A 15,762-nucleotide genomic window follows, 5' to 3' on the forward strand; every position below is an offset into this window, starting at 1 on the left:
AAATTCTTAACGAAATTAATTCAAATTTTGTGCCAAATTTGAATTTAATTTTTCTGTCCATATGTTACCCGTTTTCCAGTCCATTTTTCAGCAAATTTCAACAGGTTCAAACTGTTTTTAACAGTGTTAATAACTATCCAGCAGTTACAGATCCATAACTGCAGAACAGATTCAAAAACTGGCAGCAGATCTGTCCAGTTTGAATCCAGTACCTGTTCACTTCAAATTTCTACCTGTTCGAGCAGATTGAATGGCCACCAAGTTGCCTATAAATAGAGACCCATTTCCAGCAGTCAAGACATCCTGAAAACATCTAGAAAATCATCTTTTTGCTGTCCATTTTTTGTTCTGTTTGAATAAATTCTTCATATTAATTTTTAGGGAAAAAATTAAGAGAGTATAGAACACAGGTTTGGTTTGCCGTACAAATTGTTTGGAGTGCTACTACAATTTGTGAAGATCATTGTATCCTGGGAGATAGACGCCTTTATTCGTAAGCACCGTAGCGGGGCGAATTTGTCTTAAGGACAGAGTATCACACACTCGACTTGATCTTTTTATTATTCATTCGGTTCGGTAAAATAAATTTTGTAAGGGCATGTTTGGTAACCATTCCGTTCTCAGTTTATATTTACAAAAATTTAAAAAACTATTATAAAAACTTGTTTGATAATTTTTTTGGTTTATAAATAGTTGTCTCAGTTTATAAATTTGAGGAAAAACGTAAACTCAAAAAAATGAGTTTACGTTTTCAGTTTTCATTTTTTTTTTAAATAAATTTTTTTCAATTATTTTTTTAATTAATTTTTTTTCCCAATTAATTTTTTTTTTCAATTAATTTTTTTTTCAAATAGCTTTTTTTTCAATTAATTTTTTTGAATTAATTTTTTTTTCAAATATTTTTTTTCCCAATTAAATTTTTTTTCAATTATTTTTTTAATTAATTTTTTTTCCAATTATTTTTTTAATTAATTTTTTTTCAATTATTTTTTTAATTAATTTTTTTTCAATTATAATGTGCGTGATCCCATTGTCATAAATAATAAAAATAAATATAAATATTTTAAGCCTGTACAAATATATTTTTTTGTTTATGTTTTTTAAATTTTTTAAAATTTTGTTCAAACCAAACGTGTTTGTAATTTATGTTTTTCTAAAAATAAACAAAAACCAGTTTATAAAATTTTTGTAAACATAAACAAAAAATATAAATGTTACCAAATGCTACCTATGTTATTTATTTTATTTTATTTTATTTAGTTTCAATTTATTTATTTTACACAGAAGATTATTCCAACATACAATTCTGAAGAGGAAGTACAAAATACAATACCCAGAAACAAATTTATCCAAGTCCAAGTTCAAGTCCAAGCCTACACGCGCACACATTAGTTTGCCATTAGGAGGGAAAAGGCAGCGAACCATGCTCACTCACATGGGAATTGGATCTTCGAACAAAGAGATGACATGGTCATTGATTATTTCTGGATGAGTATAGCCATCCACATACTTGTAAACCACATCCAAGATGCGCGAAAGGTTGAGAACACGGATCAGGAGTTTCATTGAGATGGCAGTTGGCTTAAGCATTTCTTCATTGATATCCCTCCATGCATTCTCAATCATTTTATACAACTCCACAATCGCCTCTTGCTTTGAAACACCATGCTGCTTCATGTAGCAGTCAAGCCCTGTAGCTACATGTCCCCTCTCTTGTTCTTCCTTCATTTGTTCCAAAAAAAAGAAAGTTAGATATCATCATCTTCATCACAAAAATAAATAAACATTATAAGCTCTTTAAGAATGGGATAGGCGTACATCGTGGCTCGTTACGTCATTAACGAGTCGGCCAATAGCACTAGAGGCAGCCACCATTTTAGGTTTAGTTAGAATCCATTCAAATGCCTCAGTGGTAGCAACATCTGCCTCTAAGCCCATGAAGCATGATGTTGTGAACAGTGGACCTGTGCTGGTTACGAAGCCATTCTTCATATACTCTTCAAATGATGCTACATATCCTTCCTTGAACCACTCTGCCTCAATGTCATAACTTCTCACTATTTCTTTGAACTGGTTAATTATAAGTCACATACACAAAAAAAAAAAAAAAAAAACAAAAACAAAATTAATTAATCAAAATTCCATTTTGCTGATAGAATTAAAGTCTAAGCGTTATTTTGGAAAGTCAGTTAAAAATTACTTTTTTTGAAAAAAAAAATATAAAAATAGAGAAGTAATGTGACCCAAAATAGACTCAATTGATCAAGATTTATGACTCAATAGTACTAATACAGAAGAAAATCACAAAATAGGATACACGTGTCTCACAAAAGGATTTTCATCTTTAGGCTTAATCTTTATCACTCATATACTGTCATATAGAAAAATTATGGTCCGAACCCTCACAAAAGGATTTTCATCTTTAGGCTTAATCTTTATCACTCATATACTGTCATATAGAAAAATTATGGTCCGAACCCCCATGAAGGGGTGGAGCAATATAAAGGTTTGGACAAAACTTACCCTTAGTCCCCCATAATTTGTCAATTTTGTCAATTTGCCTGCATAATTTAATTGCATCAATTTTGTTCTTTAATTTTTCATATTATGTCGAATTAGTTCAACTGATAAACATCCATAAGAAAATTGAATAAAAATTAAGTGCAAAATGGTCCATCCAAAAGGGAATATTATCATAAGCAAAAGGCAAATGAAAAATTCAAAGATAAAATTGACACAATTAGAACTACTAGAGCCAAATGAAAACAAAAGGCAAATTATAGGAACTACGAGTGTAATTTGTTCTTAAAAGTTTTATTCTCTACTCTCCTTGGGCCCCCAACCTAGGACTTGAATCCAATAATTACTGATATTTGTGAGAGGAGAGAATTATAAATAAAGATTAATCATTGTCTCATAAGCAAGAATATATATTAACACATCTGAGCAATCATCAGTAAAAATAGGAGATAAGGGGAAGAAGGTTAATACAGCTCATGTTGTTACAGTTTGTGAGCAACAATTTTTGAAAAGCAAGGAAATGGGAAAGTATGTTGTTCAAGGTTCAACCAGCAAAGGCAAGGGGTCAAGGCGTAACAATTCAGATTTTTAATTATTTTGTTGAATTTATATTAATATTATTTAATCTCAGTTCGGAAAATATATAATTTATTATATATTATTATGTATAATTTTGTAAAAAGATATAATTAGTATAAGTTTAGGGGTCAAAATATAAATAATAATAATAATAATATAGATAATATTAATAATAATAATAATGGGTGTGGTAGTAAAATAAATAATTAATTTTTTATTATTATATGATAAAGTGTAATTTAATTAAGAATTAATTAATTTATATAATTATATTAAAAACTTGGGTCAAAGAATAATTATCTTAAATATTTATATAAGATAAATATAAATCCATTTCATAATAAGCAAATCCGATGAAGATAAGAAGCAGATCCGCGAGTTGATTCGGCTGGACACGTGTTGGACAGAGATTGAGCTTTTCTCCCTATAAATAGGGAGAGTTGATCAACCTGTGAGGGAAGAAAAGAAAAGGAAAAGAGGAAAGAAAGAACGGAAGGAAAGAAAGGAAAATAGTGGAAGTTGAAAGGATCTTTGATAGTGGAAAGAAATAGTGGACGTTGAAAGGATCTTTGATAGTGAAAAGAAAGAGTAAGATATTAAAATTAAGGTGAGTTATATTATATTTTGAGTCGCCAAAATATATTTTACGTATGTTTTGACTTACCAAAATCTATTTTATACAAGTTATGTTTTATTAGTTTATTAATAAAAATTATGTTTTATAAAGGTTGCAGTTACGTGGATTATTTTCTGAACCCTATTTGCTTAAAAGGAAACCCATGGGTATGTTTGTTTTACTTTTAAAGAATATTTGGCTATGACCTTATATACAATTATATTTTGTAAGTATCACTACGGGAGTCCTACGCCTTGGGAGTGGCCTCTGTTTGGTTAGTTTGTAGCCCTCTGATCCATTAACCTCTGTTTTGTGCGGACCAAAGTGTTGTGCGGAGCTAAGTGCTACACTATTGTGGGAGCCACCTCTAGAATCCGTATGAGCCACCTCTTGAATCCGCACCTCTGTTCTGTGCGGACCAAAGTGCTGTGCGGAGCTAAGTGCTACACTATTGTGGGAGCCACATCTATAATTCATATGAGCCACCTCTTGAATCCATACCTCTGTTCTGATTGTCACTTCTGTGACCTCTGTGCTGTTCTGTTCTGTACCGTGGTTATGGTTATATATTTACATAATATCTGTATTTCAGTTTCTGTTACTTAAATGAATTATTCACCAAATTACCGTGGTTATGATTATTTATATACATAATCTCAGTTTTGCTACTTAAAAGATTATTTGTTCAGACTAAGCTATCTTAAATGTTTTGGCCTAACTAACTATCTATGGTTTTTTCGTGTCCCTTATACTGTTGGTATAATATTTCTCACTCTGCTATGTGCTTATAGCTGTTTACCCATTTTCAGGAAATGGTACAATTCAGAAATAGGTTTTGAAAAGTCTTAGATGCGAAGCTGCAGAATAGATACACACAACACCTTTTATAATATTTTTCTATGTAAATATCGGCCTTTTGGTCAATATAATTTTGTAATAAAAATAGAAGCCCCAATGATTATTTTGGTACCCTTATTTAAATATTTCTTCCGCTTGCGTTTATTAATTTGTTTAAGAATTGGCCGTAGGTAACTTTAGTTACTGGCCATCACGATGCTTAACCCTTGGGTATGGGGAGCGGGTCGTCACACAAGGCCAAAAAGGAAAAAGAAAATTAGAGGGGCTGCTCAATTTTGCAGTGGTTTCCAACGAAGAGCAATATTTAGAGCAGCGACATCTGCGATTTCTTCATCCATGTCAGTTAGCACGGGTGCATATAGACAGATTCTGAGCCGAAATAAAGCCCAAGAAACTGTGATGTTGGGGAAAGCTCTGGGTATTGAAATTGGGGGTAATGATGAGAGTGTCATTCAGAAAATTACGATGATGGAAAAGCAAGATGAAGACAGAGTTCCCAAGAAGGGGATCATTGGTGGTGCTTAAACTTGCATCCAAGGAGATTTAGGAGTCAAAGTAGTTTCATAATGAAAGTCATTTCATGGAATATTAGAGGTCTGGGCAAGCCTGAGAAAATGAGGAGTCTCAAAAATCTCATAAAGGAAAAAAATGTGGATATGGCTTTGATTCAAGAAACAAAGAAGTCATGTATGGATGAGAATTTTGTTAGAACTATATGGCCAGAAGATGACCTGGGTATATAGGGGTTGATGCAGAAAGGAGTGCAGGGGGCTTGTTGTGCTTGTGGAATCCTGAGGTCTTTCAGATTAAAGGTTGTTGCAGCTCCAGAAATTTCATCTTGTTATCAGGTTTGGTCTATTGCAGACTTGACTGTTTCATTCTCAATATTTATGCCCCTAATGATAGTACTGGGAGAAGGCATCTTTGGGTGGTTCTTGCTAATCTAAAAGCATCTTTCCCAGAACCCTGGTGTGTAGGGGGTGATTTCAATGAAATCAAAAGTATAAGGGAAAGGAGAGGTTGTGTGAGAAGTGATAGGGGGATGCAAGAGTTTAATGATTTTGCTAATAAACTGGAATTGGTGGATATACCTATGTTAGGAAGGAAATACACATGGAGCAATTCACAGTTAGTGTAACAACTCTCATCACTGATCACTAATTGACCATTGATTACTGATACTGTCACTGATTACTGCTAAACTGAGACTGACTGAATTCTGAAACTGATCGATCGACGGTATCTATTTAAATGCATGTCTATCTGTTTGACTGTTGAACTATCTGTTCATGTTTTAATGTTTAAAGTGAGAATTGAAGGCCTTATCGGCGGCCGAACCAGAAACCGATTAGTGTTTCATGATCATCATAATTTATGTAATTTTACAGTGTAATTATCTGAAAACTGATTAGGTATGATTAAATTAGATTAAAATGAGTTAAATTGCAATAGTTGCCTTATTTACCTTATTGCCATTGTTAGTGGGCCTTTTATTTATGACATGTTAGAGCCTTTATATGCTTGAAACAAACATTTTGCTCAGCTCATTCCTTGCTCTTGGCGACTAGAGAGAGAGAGATAAGGGAGAGAGTTGGATTTCATCTCATTTTGCTTGGTCTTGCTTGGAAATTAAGGGGATTGAAGTATAGATTTCATATTTAAGCTTCTACACTTGATGTACAAGACTTAGGTAAGAATTTCATCTTTTCATTCTTGTATTCAAGCTAGTTCTTGCATGCTCCATGTTAATTGAAGAGTTGAGTCAAGAATTGGCCTCTTAATGTTGAATTGAAGCTTAAGGCTTGCATGCATGTATGTATTTTGAAGTTTAGAGGTTGTAGTTCATAATTCCTCACATGCATGTTAATGTCTTGAGAGTAGATCATGAATTCATCATGTTTTTGGAAGTTTAGACTCATTTGAACTTACTTTGGAGCTTTGAAGTTGATTAAAGCCATGCATGTCACATTTGAGTTGTTGTTCTTGAACCTTGGTTTGAAATCATGTTTAATTGAACTACCTTTGGGCTTTGATTTCTCAAATTGATCTTTGAAACATGTTGTATTATGAGTTTTGAAGTGTTTTCCAGAAAATTAGCCCAAAAGGATCGAATTTGATGCATTGGAACTTGATTTGAGCATTGGAGTTCAAATCTGGATTTTCCAGATTTTGGTCTCCCGCTCGAGCGGGGAAAGTGGCGCTCGAGCGGGGAATTCGAGCTCCCAGCATCTTGCACTGTTTTACAGTCCGCTCGAGCGGAGTAATGTACGCTCGAGCGGAGACCTTTGTCAGCATGTCCGCTCGAGCGGAGAAACCCACGCTCGAGCGGGACCTCTGATTTTCTGAAAATGTTTTCTGAGTACATCTTTGCATCCTCATCCCATTCTAGGCATTCTTAGGCCTAGTTTAAGACATCTTAATGAGGATATAGATGTAGAACACACCGAGGCATTAGGGGTTAAGTTATTATCTTTCCCAACTGTGTAGCTTAGTGTGTGTTCGATCTGTTGACTGTGTAGGGTTGACTTCCGAGGAGACGCTCTAGCTTACTATAGTCCAGAACTCTGTGAGTAACATCTGTGTAAAGATATGTTCAAAATGATTATCTTCTGAACAATTGAATTGTACTGCTTTCTGAACTGATTACTGTTAACTGAATGAATGTATGTCCTATATTCTGAACTGTATTGTGGCATCCTTAGCACCTACTGTCTATTGATACTGCTACAGAGATCTCTGTCGGTTCCCATGTTGGAACCACTACTGTTTACTGATATGATGGCCATCATTCACTGTTTGGTCTATGATGGCCATCATTCACTGTTTGGTCTATTAAGACCTGGTCTGTTAAGACCTACTGTACTGTTTAGCTATTGGATGTACCACATATGACTGTTATAATCTGTGAAACTTGGAGCAAAGTGCTGCACGGAACTAAGTGCTACAGAGTGAGCCACCTCTAGAATCTGTGCGAGACACCTCTTGAGTCCATAAGAACTGTACTGTTACTGTTACTGTTACTGCTACCGTACTGCTACTGTACTGTTACTGTTACCGTTACTGCTACTGTACTGCAACTGTACTGACACTGCTACTGGTACTGTTACTGTTACTGCTACTGTACGGCTACTGTACTGTTACTGTTACTGCTATTGTACTGCTACTGTACTGACACTGCTACTGGTACTGCTAACGAATGTGCCACGTACGATTACTATGATTTCTAAATGACTGTTACGGCATCAAATATGAGCCACAAACTGACTGATCGATATACTGAATCAATGACCTGTTTTAAATATTGAAAAGACATTCATCCTAAACCTCTTTACGTATTATGTTATTCACTGGGATTTAGCTCACTGCTCATATATATATGTAGGTGTTCGGGTATCGGATCGCTGCTAGGAGCGTCAGGCAAGCTTTTGTTTTGTCAGCCAACCACCGTGCCTCACTGTGAGGTTCCAAGCCGTTCAAGCTTCGGCTTTGGGGTGTTTTAATATTCCCCGTCTGTCTCTGTAACTATTTTGTTTACTGTATAGACTGTTACTGTACTGTTTAATAGGGATTAGATCCCTGTTCTGAATGATTGTACATGTATGTGTAGACTGTCACAGCTCATTGGACATTGTTTATTTACTGTATTGGCTTCCGCCAGGCCCTGTACTCTGTTTTACTGGATTACTGTTAGGCAGGCCTTCGGTAATCTCGGATTACTGGCCGGTTACGGTGCTAAACCCATAGGATCGGGTTTGGGTCGTGACAGTTAGGTGTCTGCTGGAGTAGAATTGATAGATTTCTATTAAATCCGGAGTGGCTTGAATGGTTTAGATTTAAGTTATGGGGCCTTCCTAGAACTTTGTTTGACCATTGTCCAATATTATTGAAGGAAGATGAGCGGGATTGGGGCCCTAAGCCTTTCAAATTTTTAAATGCTTGGGTATTACATCCCAGCTTTATCAAGGAAGTCAAAAAGGTTGGGGTTAGTTCACAAGTAGAGGGTTGGGCTGGTTTTAGAATTTTGGCCAAACTGAGATCTCTCAAACAGGCAATAAAGATTTGGAATGTGGAGGTTTTTGGTCATGTGGTCTCTAATCTTAAAGCAGCTGAAGCTGATTTACATTCATGGGATTTAGTTGCAGAAGTGAGAGAACTTATAGAAGTTGAAGTTAGAAGAAGAATTGAAGTTAGGAATGTAGCTTGGCAGAGTAGAAAAAGATTGGAGTGGATTTGGTTGCAAAAATCTAGATTAAATTGGGCCTTAAAAGGGGATAAAAACACTAGATACTTTCATATATTGGCATCTAGAAGGCAAAGTAGGAACCTCATTGATTCTATGAAGATCAATGATATTCTATATGAGGAGCCCTTGGAGTTAAAACAAGCTATGTGGGCTTATTTCAAAGCTTTGTTTACTGAAGATTGGAAAGTGAGACCAAGACTCGAGGGTGAATTTAGATGCATTGATGAAGACCAAATTCAAAGTTTGGAGCTAGATTTCTCAGAAGCAGAAGTTTGGGCAGCAGTCAAGGAATGTGATGGAAACAAAGCTCCAGGTCCAGATGGGTTTAACTTGATTTGTCTTCAAAAGGGCTGGAAGTTCATGAAGGATGACATCATGGATTTTATGAAGGAGTTTCATGATAATGGTGTTTTGGGCAATGGAATTAACTACTCTTTTGTGACCCTTATTCCCAAATCTGATTGTCCTGAATCAATTAAAGATTTCAGACCCATCAGTCTCATTAGTTCCATTTATAAAGTGTTGTCAAAAGTGCTTGCTAACAAGTTCAAATTAGTTTTGCCATCAGTGATTGATAAAGTTCAATCGGCCTTCCTAGGTGGGAGGAACATTATGGATGGCGTTCTTAAGCAAATGAGATTGTGAATTGGTGGAAGAAAGAAAATAGAAAGGGGTTAATCCTGAAGCTTGATTTTGAAAAAGCTTATGACACAGTTAACTGGAACTACCTCAATCAAATGCTGGAGAGTTTTGGTTTTGGATCTACTTGGATCAAGTGGATGAAGGGCTGCATCTCTTCTGCTAGAGTCTCAATTCTGGTTAATGGGTCACCATCTCTTGAGTTCTGCCCTCAAAAAGGTCTAAGGCAAGGCGATCTGTTATCCCTTTTTTTGTTTAATGTTGTAGCTGAGGGACTGAACATACTCATATCGAGAGCTAAGGAGATGGGTCTTTTAAAGGTGTTTCAGTAGGTGCTAATGGTTTGAATGTTTCTCACTTGCAATTTGCTGATGACACAGTGATTTTCTGTGAGGCTGAATGGTTTGAAATTATGGCTATTAAAAGGATACTTAGGTGCTTTGAGGTCATCTCAGGCTTAAGGATTAATTTTTCAAAAAATATTGTGTCTGGAGTGAGGGTGGCAGATGCAGTGGTTGATGAGTTTGCTGCAAAGTTGAACTATCTAAGCCAGAAGTTACCATTAAAATATCTAGGATTACTATTGGGGGCCAATCCTAGTAGGAGGTTGACTTGGAAACCAGTTGTGGAGAAATTCAAGAAGAAGTTATCTGGTTGGAAGAGAAGAGCTTTGTCATTTACTGGGAGAGTTGCACTCATAAAATCGGTGTTGTCTGCTTTGCCAGTGTATTATATGTCTCTTTTTAAAATGTTGGACTGTGTGGCTAGAGAGATTGATAGGATTCAAGCTTCGTTTTTATGGGGCGATTCAAAATATCATCGGAAGATCCATCTAGTTAGTTGGAAGGAGGTATCAAAGAGTGTGAAACAAGGTGGTCTAGGAATCAAAAATATCAGACTAGCAAGTGACAGTTTGCTAGTAAAGTGGTGGTGGAGGTATGGCCAAGAGGAGGATACGTTGTGGAAGATGGTAATTTGTGAGAAGTATGGCTCTACAGGGGGAAGGTGGTATCCTTTTCTAGCTAAATCTGGTTCTACATCTAAGATATGGAAAGACATTTTACTAGTAGCTCATAGGAATGTTAGGCTCTTTCAGTTCTATAAGGAGAATGTTGAGATTGTAGTAGGGAATGGAGTCAGAATTAGTTTCTGGAGGGATCCTTGGATGGGATCCACTAATTTATTAAGCCAATTTCCTCATTTGTTTCACCTAGTTGTAGATAAAGAGTCTTCCTTGAGTTGGCAAGTAGCTAGAAGATCTCATCAATCTGGGTGGATTTTTAATTTCAGAAGATCACTTCGGGCTTGGAAAAAGGATGAGTTGGTTAGGTTACAAATTTTTTTGGGATCTGGCCCTGTTTTAAGAAGTGATGTTGTTGACTGTTTGTGTTGGAAGCGTATACAGTCAGGTGTGTTCAAGGTTAATCTTGTTTATGCTTGGGGTTTAGTTAATGATGGCCCCATTCAGAGACTAGTTGAACTCATATGGAATAACTTCTCACCTCCAAAAGCCAAATTCTTCTCTTGGTTAGCTTGGAGAGGTAGATTGAAAACAAAAGGGCTGCTTCACAGGTTAGGCATTTTGGTGAGTGATAATGCTTTGAGGTACATTTTTTGCCATGAGTCAAGTGAATCAACTGAACATATTGTGCTTCACTGCCCCTTTGTTTGGAGAATCTGGTCTCATATTGCTTTTTGGTGGGGTTTTCGGTGGGCTATTCCCAGTTCCATTGAAGAGTTGTTACTATGGTGGATGGGTTGGAAGTTTAAGAAGAAAGTAAACCAGATTTGGAAGGTTTTACCAGCTGCAATCATGTGGTTTGTGTGGAGATATATGAATGATTGTGTGTTCAATTCAGTACAGCCCAATCTTCAAGATCTGTGTAAGTGTATCAAAGTGAGAGTGGCAATTTGGATGAGATCTCATTTCAGTGGTGCATCATTCTCAGTTAATGATGTTGTCTTTAATTTTAAGCAAGTTAGGAGGTGTTTTGGGTCTTAATGAGAGAGTGTGGTAGGGTGGAGGTGGGCTACTGCTGGTGCTGTGTTTCTGTTGATTGGTGCTAGTATTGGTTGGAGAGCTATTGAGAAAGGTGTGATAAGGTGTGTCACAGGGGAGTCTGTTCAGCCTGAAGCTGTACCTGTTTTAGTGGGCTGCAGAGGGTTATGTTATGATCTGATCTATTTTAGGGTATGTGAAGTTTCTGCATTATGAATTGAGGGGTTGGCCTGTGATCTACCTGCTGCTGTGCTCTGTTGTGGATATGTTGTTGGTCTACTGTTGTTGAGTAGTTTCTACTGCTATTGTTGACTATTGATGTTTTGTAGCCTACTGTTGTTTGTGGAATGGTGTGTTAGAGGGGTGTTTTTGATCTACCTGATGCTATAACTGTCTTACTGGGCTGCACTGTTGTCTGTTACATGGCTTTGAAGGTCTGTTGGTGTATGAGGATGGTTGGAGGTTGCAAATAGGTGGTGTACCTATTGTGCTTGTAAAGATGGATTGAGTATCTCAGTTTATCAGAAACTGATTGTGGTGCAATCCTTCAAAATGGTGTTTGCTAAAACCCCAACACTCTGAAGGATCTCTGTTTCTATGCTGTTACTAGGCCTAGCAGTGGGTTGTTATTTTGGGATGGTGTGTTATGCATTGGTTGATGATCTGTTCTGCTGTTGGAATGATGTTGGGCTGCTTTTGGACTGAGTATTCTGTCATGGTCCTAATCTGCAAGGGAGTAATTTGGTGAGTAGCAGCTCCAGGGTTTGGTTGCTGTCAAGTCCTCTTGAGGAATGGTTGTTGTGGTGGCTTTTGTGTTCAACAGCAGCAATAACATCACAAACTAGGTGGGAGGTCTGCATCTGGGTTGGAAGAACTCATTTTGGCCTGCACAACAAATGTTGCTGATATGGGCTACTGTCCTAAGGCAGTATACAATAGCTGTTGTATATTGTTGGCTACTTAAAGTTGTGTGGTTGGGTGGTGATTAGAATGCTATTGTTGCTGGTGTATGGGTCCATTTTTCTTGTTCTTCTGTTTGTGTACATAGGGGAATTTCTGGGTGCTAGCAGATGTGGCTACCTTGGAGTAGGTGTTGGAGGAGGTGGTGGCAGATTTTTGAAGGCTGTGTGGTGAAATTCCAAGAGAAATCGGCAATTGTACAACGCTCTCAGATGTTGACCTTAGTGGAAATAATTTGTCAGTGGCTGGCTGCAACTTCATCTTTATGTTCTATCCTCTTCTGGCTGTGATCTGTGTTGCTTGGAGTTCTGTTTTGGTGAAATTCTGGCTGGTCTGAAATTCTAGTAGTAGTTCTCCATTTGAAATTCTGGAGTATATTGGTTTGAAATTCTAGCTAGTTTGAAATGCTTGGGTGTTGGTCTCCATCTGCTGCAGTGTTGTTTTGGTGAAAGGCTTCAGTTCAATTACCAGGTGATTAAGGTTGCAGTGTTGTTTTTGTTGCTCTATTTGGAATTAGTAGCATTGAGAAACTTGGAAACATTGGATATAAGCATTGAGAAACTTGGAAACATTGGATATAAGCATCAATGGTTATCTTGGAGGGGAGTTTTCAGGTGATTAAAGCTGCTTGAGGTTGGGAGCTTCTATCTATGGATAGAGTTTACGCTAGCATCTGGTGTGTAATATGTTGGTCTGCTATGCTTAGGTGCTAGCATTGGTTGGTTGGTTCTTCTTTCTTTTTTTTCTGTTGGTCTCTTACCAACTATGGGGATATATTTTCTGAGTACCAACACGTGGCAAGGTGACGTCGACGTGTCAGGCGAGGTGCCACGTGTCCTGGTCGTAACGCCGAGGTGATCTCGGCAAGGCCGAGGTTATCTCCGAAGATATCGGAATCCGAGATAAGCGGATAAAGGACAAGAGTCCTAGAATGAAAAGGGAACTCAACCTGGATGAGGAACAAGAGTCCTAGCTTGAGAGAAGACTTCAGTTTGGGTAAAGATAAGACTCTTAGAGAGTTTATCCTAATCCCACTGGGAGTCCCAGATTAGCAGTAATCCTAAGTCCATTAGGGCCAGGCTCCTATTGGGACTAGGATTGTATTGGCTATAAAAAAGAGGTACCCCCATGGGTCTAAGGTATGCTTTTGATACTCAAGCTTGTGAGTTTAACACTAGATTATCTTTGAGAGATATACTGACTTGATCGTCGGAGTGCCCCCGGGTGGAAGAGCCACCGCCGGAGCCTTTTTATTTCTGTTACAGGTTTACTAAAGCCATCTATTCTGTCAGTGCTCTCCAGCTGATTACTAGGCGGGCAGTGTGGTAAGAAAATTACCCACACAATTTGGCGCCGTCTGTGGGAATCTTAGAAGAATAGATGGCCAGTGACGGACAGAGGGAAAACATTAGAGGCGACACCCCTGCTGGGAGTGGTAGACCAATTGACCTTGACGTTGAAGGGGACAACCACAGTACAGAAAATCATGACCAGGGCCACGGAGAAAAAGACATCAGCCAGGAGGGCGACGCTTCAAAAAGGACAAACCAAAGCAAGTACTATAACGAAGATAACCTTCAGGTTTGGAGGGATAAGTGCCTACGAAAGGATGAGGAAGTAAAAGACTTGGCAAACAAGCTGGCAGACCTACAGTCAGTGGTCAACTTCATGATGCAAAACAATGTTATGCAGCCACCATACCCGCTGCAAGATACGTCGATGCCAGCAATTAATACCCAGAAGGGAGGAAGAAAGGCAATCCCCGAAGCCCCTCAGCACACCAGGAGTGGAAGCCACTCTCACCAACCTTCCAGGGAAGTCGGATGAGAGGAACCAAGGCAAGAAGAGTCCCGAAGGACACATCGCATGAAGGATCCAGGGCCTAAAGAACATCGGCATATTCAAGGGCAAGCACTCTGCTTTGACACAACCCATGGAGAAAGATCGAAACGAGCCCACCACGAGGCCGAAAGTAGTGTGCCAAAAAGATTGAAGTCCAAAGATAGCCGAGCTCCAGGTAGAAGTAAGGAAGACTTAAGGGACTACTTCAAAAGGAGGCAGCAGAATGTTGAAGCTGATGTGACTTCCAAAGTTAAGCCGAGAACACCATTCTCGGTGGAACTGGACAAATTTGAAGCACCAAAGAGATTCAGTATGCCGAGGTTCCAAATTTATGATGGTAAGTCAGACCCCAACTTTCATGTTGGACTATACCTGAACTCAATGGCATTATACAGTGGGAACGAGCTATTGCTCTGCAAAGTATTTCCCTCATCCTTTGGGGAAATTGCATCCGATTGGTTCCATAAGCTACCAAAGGGAAGCGTGAAGACATGGGAAGGCCTGGCCGAGATGTTTGTGGCCAGGTTTGTTACAAACAAACTACAGCCCTTGAGGGTCGACGCCCTGATGGCTTTAAGAATCACCAAGGAAGAAGGCCTTAGGGCCTACACGAAGAGATACTACGTGGTATTCAATCGAATACCCGAATGCAACCAAGAAGTGGCGGTCGTATCTTTCAAGAACGGCCTGAAAGATGACTGCCCACTACGAAAGTCTTTGGCAAAAACACTGCCAAAAAGCATGGAAGAACTCATGGCAAGAATTGAGAAGTACGCCAGAGCTGAAGAAGATACATCGGGAAACAAAGAAATAAAGCAGGAGAAAGGAAATGGCTCGCCGAAGCGAGGCCGAGGTAACAACGGACCGACCAAACAAGAAACAGAATTGAAGGGTAAACAGGTAGTGACGACGGTGTTCCGAATTCCTATCCATAAAGTCTTGGATCAAATACGAAACCAACCCTATTTCAGAACTCCAGTAAGAACACCAGGGAAATTCATGGGAAGAAACATTGGTAGGAGTTGTGCTTACCACAATGAAGAAGGGCACACAACTCAGGGTTGCAGAGCCCTAAAAGCACACTTAGAAGACTTGGTAAGACAAGGCCATCTGAGGGACCTTATTGATGAGGCCAGGACAAGAGAAGAACAGGCAAGATTGCCTCAAGCACCAGCAGCTCCACCACCTCCAGCACAGCAACCACAGGCAGGAGGGCCAAGGGTGGTTAATGTGATCCACTCAAGGGTCAACGAGAACGAAGTTAGAGGAGAGACCCAGAGGGTAAGGCATTTGCAGCATGTCTACCAAATCGGGTAAAAAAGACCTCAGCCTGAAGAAAGCCAAGGACCAATGATAACCTTCACTGAAGCCGACCTAGAGATGGTCCAGCATCCGCATAATGATGCCTTGGTAGTATCCCTCCAGGTTGGGGAATGCCAAGTAAAACGCATCCTAATAGATCAAGGCAGCTCTTGTGACATCATGTACGTCAGATGTTACAAGGAG

The 15,762-nt window shown here is 38.6% G+C and overlaps 1 pseudogene across 1 annotated transcript in view; it reads right to left on the reverse strand.

Moving 5' to 3' along the window:
• Nucleotides 1-1,228: 1,228 nt before the first annotated feature.
• The window catches only part of LOC114283068 (valerianol synthase TPS8-like), a 50,354-nt pseudogene continuing 35,820 nt past the window's right edge, over nucleotides 1,229-15,762 (reverse strand). The window contains exons 6-7 of the transcript XR_014347816.1: nucleotides 1,819-2,070; nucleotides 1,229-1,722 (exon numbers count right to left, since the gene is read on the reverse strand). The product of XR_014347816.1 is annotated as a valerianol synthase TPS8-like (transcript). The remainder of the gene's footprint in view (nucleotides 1,723-1,818; nucleotides 2,071-15,762) is intronic.

Source organism: Camellia sinensis, chromosome 13, assembly GCF_055761805.1.
Source record: "Camellia sinensis isolate YWXY chromosome 13, ASM5576180v1, whole genome shotgun sequence".
In the NCBI taxonomy this organism is placed as follows: Eukaryota; Viridiplantae; Streptophyta; class Magnoliopsida; order Ericales; family Theaceae; genus Camellia; species Camellia sinensis.